Source organism: Phascolarctos cinereus, unplaced genomic scaffold (genome assembly GCF_003287225.1).
Source record: "Phascolarctos cinereus isolate Bilbo 61053 unplaced genomic scaffold, phaCin_HiC Scaffold_726;HRSCAF=1367, whole genome shotgun sequence".
Lineage (NCBI taxonomy): Eukaryota > Metazoa > Chordata > Mammalia > Diprotodontia > Phascolarctidae > Phascolarctos > Phascolarctos cinereus.
In genome coordinates this window covers 200,440,222-200,455,289 of record NW_027556098.1, presented here as the reverse complement: position 1 = coordinate 200,455,289, position 15,068 = coordinate 200,440,222, and positions in this window count along the sequence as shown.

Genomic DNA, 15,068 nt, shown 5'->3' with positions numbered 1-15,068 from the left:
TGCTCTTTGGGAGGAAAGCTATGGCAACTCTGGACAGCATAATAAAAAGCAGAAACATCTCCTTGTTGACAAAGGTCCCTATAGTCAAAGCTCTGTGTGTGTGTGTGTGTGTGTGTGTGTGTGTGTGTGTGTGTGTGTGTTTTCCAGTAACAATGTATGGCCATGAGAGTTGAACTATAAGGAAAGCTGAGAGTCTTAGAAACAATGCTTTTAAATTGTGGTGCTAGAGACTTTTGAGAGTTGCTTGGAAAGCAAGGAATCAAATTAGTCAATACAAACATAAAATTAATTTAGACTATTCTTTGGAAGGACAAACACTGAATCTGGAGCTGAAATTCTTTGGCCACTTAATGAGAAGACAAGACTCATTGGAAAGGACTTTGATGATAGAAAAGATTGAAGGCAAAAGGAGAAGGGGGTGGCAGAGGAAGAGAGAAATAGATAGTGTGAGGCAAATGATAAGCAAGAACTTTGACAGACTTTAAAAGACAATAGATGATAGAAGGGACTGGCACACTACTGTCTGTGGGGTCACAAAGGGTCAGACATGATTGAAAGACTGAATAACTACAACATTTCATAACATATAGTTATGGTTTCAAATGTTTTCTGCAGAACTTCTCTACGTCCCAACTACAATATTATCAACTGTTCAATAGTTCAATATCAGAAAATTGACATGATTCTATCAGCGGAAGTAGATTCATTGCCAACTGTTTTGTTGCCAACCCATAAGGACCACTGGACTTTTATACCTGGCTTATAACTGAAACCTCCTATACATACGGCATGCCCCAATTAGAATGTGAGATCCTTAAAAGTAGGAGACATCTTATTTTTCTATTTTATATCCTTAATGTTTTGCACATACTCAGGTTTTCTCGATCATCCATCTAGGTCTTTCTTAATTGTTTTAAAATAAACTACTATTGCTGAGATTTTTCAAAAGTGCAGATCCAATCCCATCTCCCTTCTACTCAATAAACTCTAGTGGCTTACTATTGCCTTGAGGAGCAAATATAAAAGGCCATGTTTGCTATTCAAAGCTTTTCATAACCTTGCCACTTCCTACCATTGCAGTCTTGCACATTACTTTCTGATAAATACTCTTTTATCCAGTGACACTAGCCTCCCAATGTTTCAGGAGGAAGACACTTGAACTCAGCATTTTCTCTTCCTATCCTCCATCCCTGGAATGTTCTGTCTTCTCTGCTCTGACTAGTGATCTCTCTGGCTTGCTTTAAGCCCCTCCTAAAATCCCACCTTCTATAGAAAGCCTTATCCAACCCCTCTCAATTCTAGTACCTTCCCTCTATTAATCATTTCTAGTTGTCACATATGTAGCTTTTTTGTGTATATTTTTTGCATGTTGTCTCTCCCATTAGGTTGTAAGCTTTTTGAGGGTAGGAATTGTCTTTTGTCTTTTTGTATTTCCTTTGCTTAGCACATTGCCTGGCACAGAGTAAGTACTACATAAATGTTCATTGATTGATCTAAAAATACAATTATTAGCAAAGGTATTTTATTTGTTGTTTTTCTTAAGAAATATTTAAAGACTTACAAAATTGGTAGTGTTTTTAAGGTAATACACAATCAAATTTTCAAGATTTTTTGATTGCTGAGTTAATGTTTATATTATATGTGCTAATTTTAAACAAAGGTTGGAATTAGTAGATAATGTGTATTAGGGTGGGATTGAAGGAATTATAGAAATGATTTTTCTCCAAGTTTCCATTAAAATGTGATCCAATTATTTTGAATATCACAAAATCTACTAGGCTCAAGATAAACATAAATTCAATAACAGTAGTAAGGATTAATTGACATCCTCTCTGACAACTGGAAGAAATGGCAAATAGGTAACAGCAGCCTGTCTTACGCTCTGGGTGTATCTTATTTTCACCTTCATTCCTTCATTCCCTCTGTCCTAAGGAATTTATTAATAACTGTTAAATTATTTTCCCTCAATTTACATTACCTCTATATACTGAGGATGCTTACATTCTCCTTTTGTCCATAGCACTTGGCATACACAGGAAAATTTTCCAGTTGACAAATAGGAATTTTTTATGCTTGTCAAGCAAAAAAAGGAATTTACGTTATGTATTATGCCAGCAATGTGCTAAGCACTTTATAAATTTATCTTATTTGGTCTAAACATATAAGAAATATAGTTACACATGTTCAATGAAAAAAATTCACCAACTGCTTTAACAGAAGTATGTCCTAATTAACTTATATTTGCTGATAATGTAGTAGAAGTGTTACACAGTATTTTAAGTGTTTTACTACATAGTTGATTGTTAAATCCCATTTACTTTTAATTTTTTTTCTCTCCATACCACTCCTCCCCATTTCAACATGGAAAAAAATGCTGGTAAGAAATATGTATTTGCAATCAAACTAAATTTCTACATTGTGTCAGGAAAAAAAAAAACATGTCTCATGTTCCACTGGAAGTAAGGAGGTAGGTAACATGGTTCATCCTTATTCCTCTGGAATTGCCTCACATAATATTTTGGGTATAATAGTACCTTAAGATAATATTCATTGCTCAATATTATCATGTAGCTAGAAATAATGAATGTGAGGAATTAAGAGAAACATGAGAAGATTGATATGAACTGAAATAATCAGAAACAGAAAGATCATGTTCACAATTACTCTAATAATGTAAATGAAAACAATATTAATAGGGAAAATCTGAGCAATCCTTGGTCTTGGAGAACAAATATTGGAATGTAAACTTCCTGCACATAACAGAAAGGTTAGGGACAAATGAGACAGCATGCTGCATACAATTGTCAGATGCAATTTCTTTTTTTTTTTAATATAAATTTATTTATTTTTAGCTTTCAACATTCACTTCCACAAGTTTTTAAGTTCCAAATTTTCACCCCATCTCACCCCTCCCCCCACCCCAAGATGGCATGCATTCTGAATATCCCTTCCCCTAGTCTGTCCTCTCTGCTATCTCTCCCCCCTTCTTATCCCCTTCCCCTTCTATTTTCCTGTAGGGCAGGATAGACTTCTATACCCCATTTCCTGTATTTTTATTTCCCACTAGCATGTGAAAACATTTCTTTAAACACACGTTTTTAAACCTTTAGGTTTCAAATTTTCTCTCTTCCTCCCTCTCTACCCACCCTCATTGAAAAGGCAAGCAACTCAATATAGGTTGTACATGTGCAGTTATGCAAAAAACTTCTATAGTAGACATGTTTGAAAAACTAACTCTATTTCCCTTAATCCTATCCTGCCCTCCCATTTATTCTATTCTTTCTTTTGACCCTGTCCCTCCTCAGAAGTATTTACTTCTGATTACCCCTTTCCCAATCTGCCCTCCTCTCTACAACTTCCTGCTCTCTTGTCCCCTTCTCCCCCTATTTTCCCGTAGGGTAAGACAGATTTCCATACCCAATTGAATGTGTATGTTATTCCCTCCTTAAGCCAAATCCTATGAGAATAAGATTCACTCATTCCCTCACACCTTCCCCCATTTCCCCTCCACTGTAAGAGACTTTTCTTTTCTGTTTTTTTTGTGTGAGATAGTTTACCCCATTCTACCTCTCTCCTTCTTCTTCTCTGAGTATAATCCTCTCTCATCCCTTAATTTTATTCTTCACATATGACCCTTAATCTTCAACTCACTCTGTGCCCTCTATCTTTCTATCTGCATATACATGCATATTTTTTTTCCCTCCAACTACCCTAATACTGACAAAGGTCTCATGAGTTATAAATGTCATCTTTCCATGCAGGAATGTAAATGGTTCAGCCTTAATAAGTCTCTTATGATTTGTCTTTCCTGTTTACTTCTTCATGTTCCACTTGAGTCCTGTATTTGAAACTCAAATTTTATATTCAGCTCTGGTCTTTTCATTAAGAATGCTTGAAAGTCTTCTATTTCACTGAATGACCATTTTTTCCCCTGAAGGATTATACTCAGTTTTGCTGGGTAGGTGATTCTTGGTTGTAATCCTATCTCCTTTGACCTCTGGAATATTATATTCCACACCCTGCAGTCCTTTATTGTAGAAGCTGCTAAATCTTGTGTTATCCTGATTGTGTTTCCACAGTACTTGAATTGTTTCCTTCTGGCAACTTGTAATATTTTCTCCTTGACCTGGGAACTCTGGAATTTGGCTATAATATTCCTAAGAGTTTTCCTTTGGGGATCTCTTTCGGGAGGAGATCTGTGGATTCTTTCAATTTCTATTTTGCCCTTTGGTTCTAATATATCAGGGCAGTTTGTTGAAAGATGTTTTCCGGGCTCTTTTTGTGATCATGGCTTTCAGATAGTCCAATAATTTTTAAATTCTCTCTCCTAGATCTATTTTCCAGGTCAGTTGTTTTTTCCAATGAGATATTTCACATTGTTTTCTAATTTTTCATTCTTTTGGATTTGTTTTACAGTGTCTTGATTTCTCATAAAGTCACTGTCTTCCGATTGTTCTATTCTTATTTTTAAGGAAGTATTTTCTTCAGTAATCTTTTGGACTTCCTTTTCCATTTAGCCAATTTTTCTTTTCTCAGGGCATTTTTCTCCTCATTGGATTTTTGGACCTCTTTTGCCATTTGGGTTAGGTGTTATTTTCTTCAGTATTTTTTTTGGGTCTCCTTTAGCAAGCTGTTGAGTTGTTTTTCATGATTTTCTTGCATCACGCTCATTTCTCTTCCCAGTTTTTCCGCTAGTTCCCTTACTTGCTTCTCAAAATCCCTTTTGAGCTCTTCCAAGGCCTGGAACTGATTCATATTTTTCTTGGAGGCTTTGGATGTAGGATCTTTGACTTTGTTGTCTTCTTCTGGTTGTATATTTTGATCTTCTTTTTCACCAAAGTAAGATAATATAGTCTGGCTCTTTTTGCACTGCTTGCTTATGATTCCGGTAAATTACTTGACTTTTAAACTCTTTGTCAAGGTACGAATCTGCTTCCAATGTGGAGAATGTACTATCCCAAGCTTCAGGGGTTTATACAGCTGTTTTCAGAGAAACTCGTAAGGACCTGTAAATTTTCAGTTCTTCCAAGGTGGTATGATAAAGGGGTGAGGTGTTTACTCCTTTCCTGGCCTGTGACCACAAGTACTCCTTTCTGTCCTGTAACTATGAGGAGGGGTTCCTCTCTACAGCCAATATAAGCTCCACCATGCCAGCGCTTCTCCTCACCCCAGCACTGCTGCCCAGAACTGTGACCCAGATCCAAATATGGGCAACGCAAGAGATCCCTGCCTCAGCACTGGCAAAGAGATCCCTGCAATCCCTCTCTGATCAGCCACTGGATTCCCCCTCAGTCTATGGGCCGGAAGCTCAGGAAGCAGCTGCCCCACCCCAGGGCTACACTCTTGGGGAATGGAGCTGAGCCCTTGCCTTCCTGTCTCAGCACCACAGAAGCAGACTTTTCCCACTGACCTTCTAAGTTGTCTTTGGCATTGGTGGATTGAGGAGTCTGGAAACCTCCACAGCTGCCCCGTGATTCAGTCCTCTGAGGCCTGCTCTAGGTTCACTGCAGCCTGTGTGTCCACACCCTGCTGCGCTCCCAGTCTGGCATGATATGCCTTTCCGATCAACCATCCAGGTTGTCTTGGGCTGGAAATTTGTTTCACTCTGTCTTTTTGTAGGTTCTGCTGCTTTAGAATTTATTTAGAGCCATTTTTTATGAGTATTTGGAGGAGTTTGGGGAACAGCTCAAGCAAGTCACTGCTTTCACTCCGCCATCTTGGCTCTGCCCCTGCAATTTCTGATAAATTGTTTTTTCCTTAATTCTTTATCTTTTTAATGGGAGAGGTATATACCCAGAAATGACTATGATTTAAACATAAAATGCAACAAAACTACATTAGACCATTTGTTGTTACATTTTTCAAATTGCCACATCATAACATTCATACTATGGTGGGAAAAAAAAAAGACCTTGTGCATCAACATATGTGTTTGAGAAACACAAAATGTAAGGAAAAAAATAAAAGGTGAAGAGTCCATATTCTTGGGAATGCTACAATCAGCATGTTACCTTCACTGTGAGAGCAGGAAACTGATGTGCCCCATCTGCCTGATTATGGAAGTATCTTGCCAACCAAATACATGTTTATTAGCCTTCTGAAAATTAAAGCAATTTTTAAAAAATGGATTTAAGCTCATCTATCTCTCCCTGCAGTATGAGAGCTCTCTGACAACATAATTTTGGCTTAAGCATTACCCATAATCTACAGTTATTAAAAAATGAATAGTTCCAGTGAAAATAACATAGCCACCACCAAGAAATTATAATATTATTTACACATCAAATATATAATGAAAATTCCATGGCACTGAGATTGCAGGGTATGGTCATCAGGCAGGAAAAAAAAATAATTTTTAGAATTTTCAAAAAGAAAAAACAGTGCATTAATAACTAAATTAGATATTTTTAAAATAAGACTAAGAGGTAAAGAGGTAATATTCTCAACTAGTATAATCCAAATTCTAACTGTGATTCAATATATAATTGTGTTTGCTTTTATTCTGTTTCTATTGTTGTTGACTGTCTTCAGGATATTATTTTTAAATGAGAAATGATATCAGAGAATTTTCTGGATTTACAAACAAGTTATAAATAAGTGATAACTAAATCCTATTGGGGTGGGGTGTTACAGAAATCAGCTGCTTTTGTCTTATGGCCCTTCCAAAAAAGATGGTTTAGTTTTGTGTGTCCTGTTGCCAGGCAAACATAACTCCATCACTTTTGAAAATTAAAAAAAAATGGTCTTCCCTTTGAAAATTGAAATTAAAGAAAAAAGCCTTCCAAATTATATCCTTCTCAAATTTTCATTGATACATATTTTAAATCCTATTTTGATAGTATTCAGTTTCCTCACAAAATTTTCTTAATTACTTCTATCTAACTTGCCACTCCCTTTTTTTCTCTCAAACACATGACAGTGTAATTGAGGCAGGCACTCCAGAGACACTCTGATATCTCACTAAATGTCACTGTTGTGGACTTTATTGCAGTTCAGAAGCAAAAGAGATGGTCAACAGTAAATGTGTTATTTGTGTTCCAAATATGCATGAATATGGTCATGAAGTGGAATGGAAAGAATGTTGGTCATGAAATTAAAAAGTGACTTGAGTTTTCATACTATTCACAGATACTAGCTCTATGACCTTGGGAAAATTTATTAATCTTTCTAGGGCTCAGTTCCATCATTTGCAAAATGGAGGTCATAACAGTATTTATCTCACAGATAGTTATTAGGATCAAAATACTTCAGAAACCTTAAAGCACTCTATAAATCCCAGACTGTAGTATTGTAGCTAGGCTCTAGTGTGGGGGTGATGCCTCCCATGACATCCTCCAAGACAGTTTAAAAAGTAGATATCACTGTATGGCAGAATTTGGTTAAGAAGGACTTTCCTACCTTGCTCTGGAAAGAGGTAAATTTCTCCCAGACCATGTCTGTCACCACCTACTCCACTAGGCTTTGGATATTACTTTCCATCTCACCCCACCTACTTCTTCTGTGTTGGGAGAGGGAGTGAAATTTGTCTCTCCTTGGGTTAAAGTGACTCAGCCAGCTAAAAATAAAGAGATTAACTCATGGATTTTAGCTAGAGACAATTTTTTTTTTTTGGCCTGGATCCATGTGGTTCCTTTTCTCTGCAAAGACAGCTTAAAAGTACAGATGATTGATAATAACAACAAAACATAAAAATGTAAAGACCACAGACAGAATTACCTATCAAATAACACACACACACACACATACACACAGACTCAAGTAGTTCCTGTTACTCCACCCAACCCACATTTTTTATGCAAAGAAAGACCTGTGAAGGGAATTAACATTCTCCTAATGTATAAAAGTCACTGTAAAGTAGCATTGGAATAATCAGCAAATTTAGCAGAACAGCAAAGTATGACTAAATAATGCAAACAGGTTGCCAGGCAGTGATAAAGAGTGAAGAAATTCAACAGGTCTCAGCAATATCTTGGCATAGGTACAGTCAGTCAGGGTTCACTCCAGGCATAAGCATAACAGTCTTGCTAAGCAGAGAACTGAGAAAGAAAAAGCTTAAGTTGTTCAATGCTTTTTTCCCCATTGTGTAGCATCATTCATTCCTACTTCAAATGTGCTACTATTGTGATTGTTTATCTCCACCACCTCCTGTTAGAGACAATAAAGCTTCCTGGATTGGAATTCCTCAGGTTCAGTCCAAACTATGTGGTAGATCCTGTCTCTTGCTTACACTGGGAAGAGAATAGGATATCTCTTTGAGGCACTGATCTATATTTCCCAGGGTTCCTCAGTGATTTAACCTAATTGATAATCAGCTAGTTGGGGACTTTTCTGAATAGTCTATTACAAGAAAATGCAACAGGATATACAAAAAAAAAATACCTCACACCTCAGTCCCACGAAGATTTTACTGAAATGATTTTGAAATCTCTTAATGTTCTGAAAATTAAATTATTTGTTTTGTGTAATATAGAATACCTCCCCCATCAATATATCTGGTTTGATTTTCTTCAGTGGATCACATTGATATCAAATAGGCACATCTATAGATAAATGCTATGCTTTATAAGGCAATGTTTTTTTTTTTCATCAGTACCGAGTCACTTTGTTGGGATGTAAATAGTGGTAGTTTTTTGGTACAGATTATGAAAAGTTCGGATGACCAAAATGTGCATGCACTGAAAGACAGTAGGAGTCACTCCTACAGTTCTCAAGTGTAGGAAAGCCATGTGTGGCTTAGCTCTCATTGTCACTGTCTCCAAGGATGTGTTTGTCAAAAAAGATATTCCACCAGGCCAGGATCGGGGGCCCCCATTTTGTGCAGGTTCTTTACGCGATTACCCAGTTGTTTGATGGACGTTACCTGTTCATCTAGGTAGTGGATTTCGATGAAATCACATAAATGGGGGATCATTCTTGTAGTTGCCAGCTTGTGCAATTCCAGTAATGACTGTTGACATTTTTTTTCCCGCATGTGCAGAGAACACTCCCATTACGTTCAGCCCACTCTCCCAGTTATCTTGGTCTGGTTTCTTGATGTCTTGCAGGAAGATCCTACCGCCTCGCTGGTTTTGCAGTTTCATCAGTTTCTTGGCATGCTCCCTCTCCTCGTGAGATTGAGTAGGAAATACCTGACAAAGTTCTTCAATGCCACATCACCTGGGTAAAAGTAGAAAGACATTGACAGGTAGACGTAGGAGGCCTAGAGTTCCAGGTTGATCTGCCGGTTGATGGCTGTTCTGTCGCACTTGAGAGGTGTACGAGGTTGACATGGCTGCGGAGATGGCGGAGGCGGCGAAGAGGAGGAGGAGGTGGCTGAGCAGCGGCTGCGGTTGAGGCGGGAGGCTGAAGAACTGAAGAAGTGTTGATTAGTGGAGGCGAAGGTGGAAAGATGGCTTAAGGGAGGCTCCGACCCGGAATCAAGCTGCAGGTTACGTTCAAGCCTTGTTGAAGCAGGAAACCACAGCGATTCCCCTTCTCTGCGCTTCTGGCCTAAAACAATTATTTTTAAGGCTTATATTAGAAGTATACATTGAAATTTTTCTCCAGTACATCACTGCAGGGATAGAGGTTATCATAGGTTCTCATAGGCTTAGCCAGTAGAGCATAAGCTCTGGGAGGTCCTGCCAAGCAGTAAAGGCTTTGCATATTGGGGTTGTAAATCTGTTAACTATTACCAGCCCAACTAAATGTGATTGATGGGATTATTCAGCATCATTGGCCTAGTAGCTAGGGAGCCAACCTCCAGACTAAGATCTAAGCTCAAGTTTGGACTCTGACATACTTACTTCAAACCTAGGTGAGTCATTTACCTTCTCAGAGCTGTAGATAGAGATCAGGGGTTAGCAAACTATGACTCGAGTCAAATCCATTGGCTGCTTATTTTTGAATGGCTCTAATTTTTTTTTTAAATTTGTATATATCATAAAACTCTCTGAAGGTCAAATCTCCCCTCAGGCTTTTTTTTTTTTAGCACAGTAAGCTAAGAATAATGTTCATGCATCATTATAATATAGTATTAATTAAACATGTAAAAAGCATTGTTATCTTGGAAAAGTAGGCTGAATTTGGTCCATGGGCTCTAGTTTGCTGATTCATTTTTTTTCTAGGTGACTCACTGAGACTATGCTTTGAACAAAAAGTACTGACTTGTATTTCCAAGTTTCTTCACCGAGGAGCTCCATATGCCAGTAATATTGAAGGCCCTTTAACTATCCCTGCCATCAAATTTAGACCCAGTGCAATCTATGCTAGAAGTGACACAATTTTAAAGAAATCTTGGATTAGAATTTTAAAATATCTTGAACAGGAAAATATTCCAAAGAATGGCAAATTTTATTGTTTGGAAGGTACTCTGGAAGATAACAACAGTAACAAACCATACAACTATTCTCCTTTATAAAATCTTAATAAGCATGTTCTATTAATATATTGAGGAATTAATGAGGGAAATATGAGAAGGCAATGAATGCCTTTCATGGATTATTCCTTAAATGGATTTTGTAGATTTCACTGAAGTTGTAGAATTAATGCAAGATTGTGATTTATTTGTTTGTTAATTACATAACATTTTATTCAATGAAACAAAATGCAGCTTGAATGAATCTTCTCCAAAATATATCTCCCATTAAAGTTCATTAGATCATGACAAATTCTCCTTGCAAGTATATATAATCATCATGAAACAATTTTCTTAGAAGAATGAAAATTGCATGTGACCCAAACAATAGTAGAAATGGTAGGTAATTCAGTCTATAAGCATTCATTAAGAGCTATTTGCAAGGGCAGCTAGGTGTAAGGTACAGAGGACAGAGATGGGCCTAGAGAAAAAGCCATTGAAACGAGAAACCTTGGAGATGATTGGTAACTTGGGAGAAAGCAGTTTCTATAGAATGATTAGGTTAGAAGTCACAATATAAGAGGCTAAGAAGTGAATGAGAGGAGAGAAGTGGAAATAACTATTGTAGAGGACTATTTCAAAAAGTTTAGCCACAAATGACAGGAAAAAAAAATATTGTACAGTAGAGGAGATGGAAGGACCAAGTGAGGGCTTTTGAGGATGGTAGAGATGTGAGTATCTTTTTCAGGTGTAGGGAATGACCAACAGAGAGAGATTGAAAGTAAGAGATATATTGGGGTTGATAGAGAGGATAATCTGGCAATCTACTTGAGGAAATGGAATGCAAAGGGACCACTTGAACAATTACAGGGGTTAGTCTTAGTAAGGAGAAAGTACACCTCTTCATGTGAGATGGAGTGAAGGAGGAGACAGTAGTAGAAAACATTTAAGAGATAAGAGAAAAAATGTAAGAAGAGGGAGCGCTTGGCAAATGGTCTTAATTTGTTTTCCTGTAAAATATGCAATGGGGAGTTTGAGAAGGATGAAAAGGTTTGGAAGAGCTATTTTGGAGAGTTAGAAAGTACTATAACATTTACCATGTAGACATCTGGGTGGTGATCTATCTTGGAATCTTGTAACAACACATATTTATCCACACAGAACATCCCTTCTATAGTTCTATAGAAACAAAAATTAAAATTACATTTGGCTTTTTCCATCTACTTACCTTGAATGATGTGGTTGTGGATTATCTGTGTGATTCAGAGGACACAAACATTGACTTGTACTCTTTAAGCAGCTAAATTTTTGAATAAAAAATGTGCACTCCATGATATCCTCCTTGAAAAACCCTTGAGTATAGCAAATCTGACAGGGCTATGTCTATATGGTCTCAAAAACAGCAGACCTTCCCACATCAGTAAACGATCATTCAATAGTCAACATTATCTACTACCAGCTAGTACTACCCTCCTAAAATTAATAACCACTCTTTGTTCTACCAGTCATGGCTGAAATTGGCTTGCCTCTGTCCTAAATTACAACACCATGTTCTAACCACCAACATATAATTATTTATGGACATCAGGAACACATTATTCAGGAAATATTTGACTCAGGGATATAGTGGAACTAACACCAGTACCTAAAGGACTAGCAAGGATATAGGCCCACCGACAAGACAGGCACCAAAAAAAAGATGTTCATGTCTCAGAATTAGTAATGTCAAACCATGGCCTTGAGTTTGTGTCTGTGTGTGTGTGTGTGTGTTACATTCTGGAGAAAGGGATATTATATGAACCCATAGTTTTGACAAGCAAAATTCAGCTAAAAGGAAGAATGAGGGATACCATTTTTGATTGTACTGGTCACTCAATCTAGTGGAAGAATGTGATTAATAAAATCTTACATAAAAGAATAAGGATTTGGGATAGATAGATTGTACTGTATGAATGGTCAGGCTCCAAGAACTTCTTAGAGTGCATAGCTTGATTCCTAATGGACTTAGGAAGATGGGTTTACAGATTTAGAGATAGAGGGTATGTAATTTAACTCCCAGATCAATGACTGAGAATGTATTTTTTTTAAACCACATCATGATGCCTAGCCTTGGTGTAAAGTTTTGCTACAACAACAAGAATTGTTACTCATCTCAGTCCTTTTCATTTTTAGCACTCCTAAGATAATCTGGTATCAATCAAGCAGGTATGTTGATTTATGATTGATGTTCGTCTAATTCAGGCACAGCTGCTAGGATTTGGAGTAAAACCATGAAGTTGGTATCTGAGGACCTGGGGTAGAATGGAGGTTTTGCAATTTACCAACCATGTGACCTTGGACAAGTCACTTCAGTACTCATTAATTCTTTTTCCTCATCTGTAGTATTTGTAGTTTGTCTAGAATAGTGGTTCTTTTGTTTTTCATTTTTGGATCTATTAGATCACTTCTCAGAATAATGTTTTTGAAAGATTGAAGAAAATTCTAAATTTCAATTAGAGGTTAATGAAAATAAAGATTTCTTCTTTTTTATTAATTAATTTAGTTTTAGTTTTCAACATTCACTTCCACAAGATTTTGAGCGCCAAATTTTCTTCCCATCTCTCCCCTACCCCCACTCCAAGATGGCATGCATTCTGAATATCCCTTCCCCCAATCTGCCCTCCCTTTTATCATCATCTCCCCCTTCTCTCATCCCTTTCCCCTTCTATTTTCCTATAGGGCAGGATAGATGTCTATAACCCTTTGCCTGTTTATCTTATTTGCTAGATACATGTGAAACATTTTAACATTTGTTTTTAAAATATTGAGTTCCAAATTATCTCCCTTCCTCCTTCCCCACCCACTCTCATTGAGAAGGCAAGTAATTCAATATAGGTTATACATGTGTAGTAATGCAAAATACTTCCATTATAGCCATGTTGTGAAAGACTAAGTATATTCCCCTCCATCCTATCCCACCCCCCTGTTTTTTCTATTCTCTCCTTTGACCCTGTCTTTCCTCAAAAGTGTTTGCTTTTGATTACCCCCTTTGCCAATATGCCCTCCCTTCTATCACCCCCTCTCTTAACCCTTTTCCCCTATTTTCCTGCAGGATGAGATAGATTCCCATATACAATTGAGCGTGTATGTTATTCCCTCCTTAAGCCAAATCCAATGACACTTCCCCCCTTTTCCCCTCCCCTGTAAAAGCTTTTTCTTTCCTCTTTTATGTGAGATAATTTACCCCTTTCTACCTCTCCCTTTCTCTTCCCTCTCTCATCCTTTAATTTAATTTTTTTAGATATCATCCCTTCATATTCAACTCACCCTGTGCCCTCTATATATGCATTCCCTCCAACTACCCTAATACTGAGAAAGATCATGAGTTGCAAATATCATCTTTCCATATAGGAATGCTAACAGTTCAACTTTAATGAGTCCCTTTTGATTTCTCTTTCTTGTTTACCTTTTCATGCTTCTCTTGAGTCTTATATTTGAAAGTCAAACTTTCTATTCAGCTCTGGTCTTTTCCTCAAGAATGCTTGAAAGCCCTCTACTTCACTGAATATCGATTTTATCCCCTGAAGGATTATACTCAGTTTTGATGAGTAGGTGATTCTTGGTTGTAATTCTGTCTCCTTTGACCTCCAGAATATCATACTCCATGCCCTCTGGTCCCTTAAGGTAGAAGTTACTAAATCTTGTGTTATCTTGATTGTGTTTCCACAATACTAGAATTGTTTCTTTTTGGCTGCTTACAATATTTTCTCTTTGAACTGGGAACTCTGGAATTTGTTTATAATATTCCTAGGAGTTTTCCTTTTGGAATCTCTTTCAGGAGGTGATTGGTGGATTCCTTCCATTTCTATTTCATCCTCTGGTTCTAGAATATCAGGGCAGTTTTTGCTTGATAATTTCTTTTTTTTTTTAGGCAGTTGGGGTTAAGTGACTTGCCCAGGGTCACACAGCTAGTAAGTGTCAAGTGTTTGGTCTGAGGCCAGATTTGAACTCAGGTACTCCTGACTTCAGGGCTGGTGATCTATCCACTGTGCCACCTAGCTGCCCCTTGCTTGATAATTTCTTGAAAGATGATATCCATGCTCTTTTTTTTTTTTGATAATGGCTTTCAGGTAGTCCAATAATTTTTAAACATCTCTCCTGTATCTATTTTCCAGGTCAGTTGTTTTTCCAATGAGAAATTTCACATTGTCTTCTATTTTTTTCATTCTTTTGGCTTTGCTTTATAATTTCTTGATTTTTCATAGACTCATTAGCTTTCATTAACTCCATTCTAATTTTTAAGGAATTATTTTCTTCAGTGAGCTTTTGGATCTCCTTTTCCATTTGCACAATTCTGCTTTTTAAGACATTTTTGTCCTCATTGGCATTTTGGTCCTCTTTTGCCTTTTGGGTTAGTCTACTGTTAAAGTGTTATTTTCTTCAGTATTTTGGGGGTCTTCTTTAGCAAACTGTTGACTTGTTTTTCATGATGTTCTGGAATCACTTTCATTATTCTTTCCAATTTTTCCTCTACTTCTCTTACTTGCTTTTCAAATTCCTTTTTGAGATCTTCCATGTCCTGAGACCAATCCATATTTTTCTTGGAGGCTTTGAATGTAGGAACTTTGACTTTTTTGTCCTCTTCTGGTTGTACGTTTCTATCTTCTTTGTCACCAAAGTTAGATTCTATAGTCTGAGTTTTTCTCCTCTGTTTGCTCATGTTACAAGCCAATTACTTGACTTTTTAACTCTT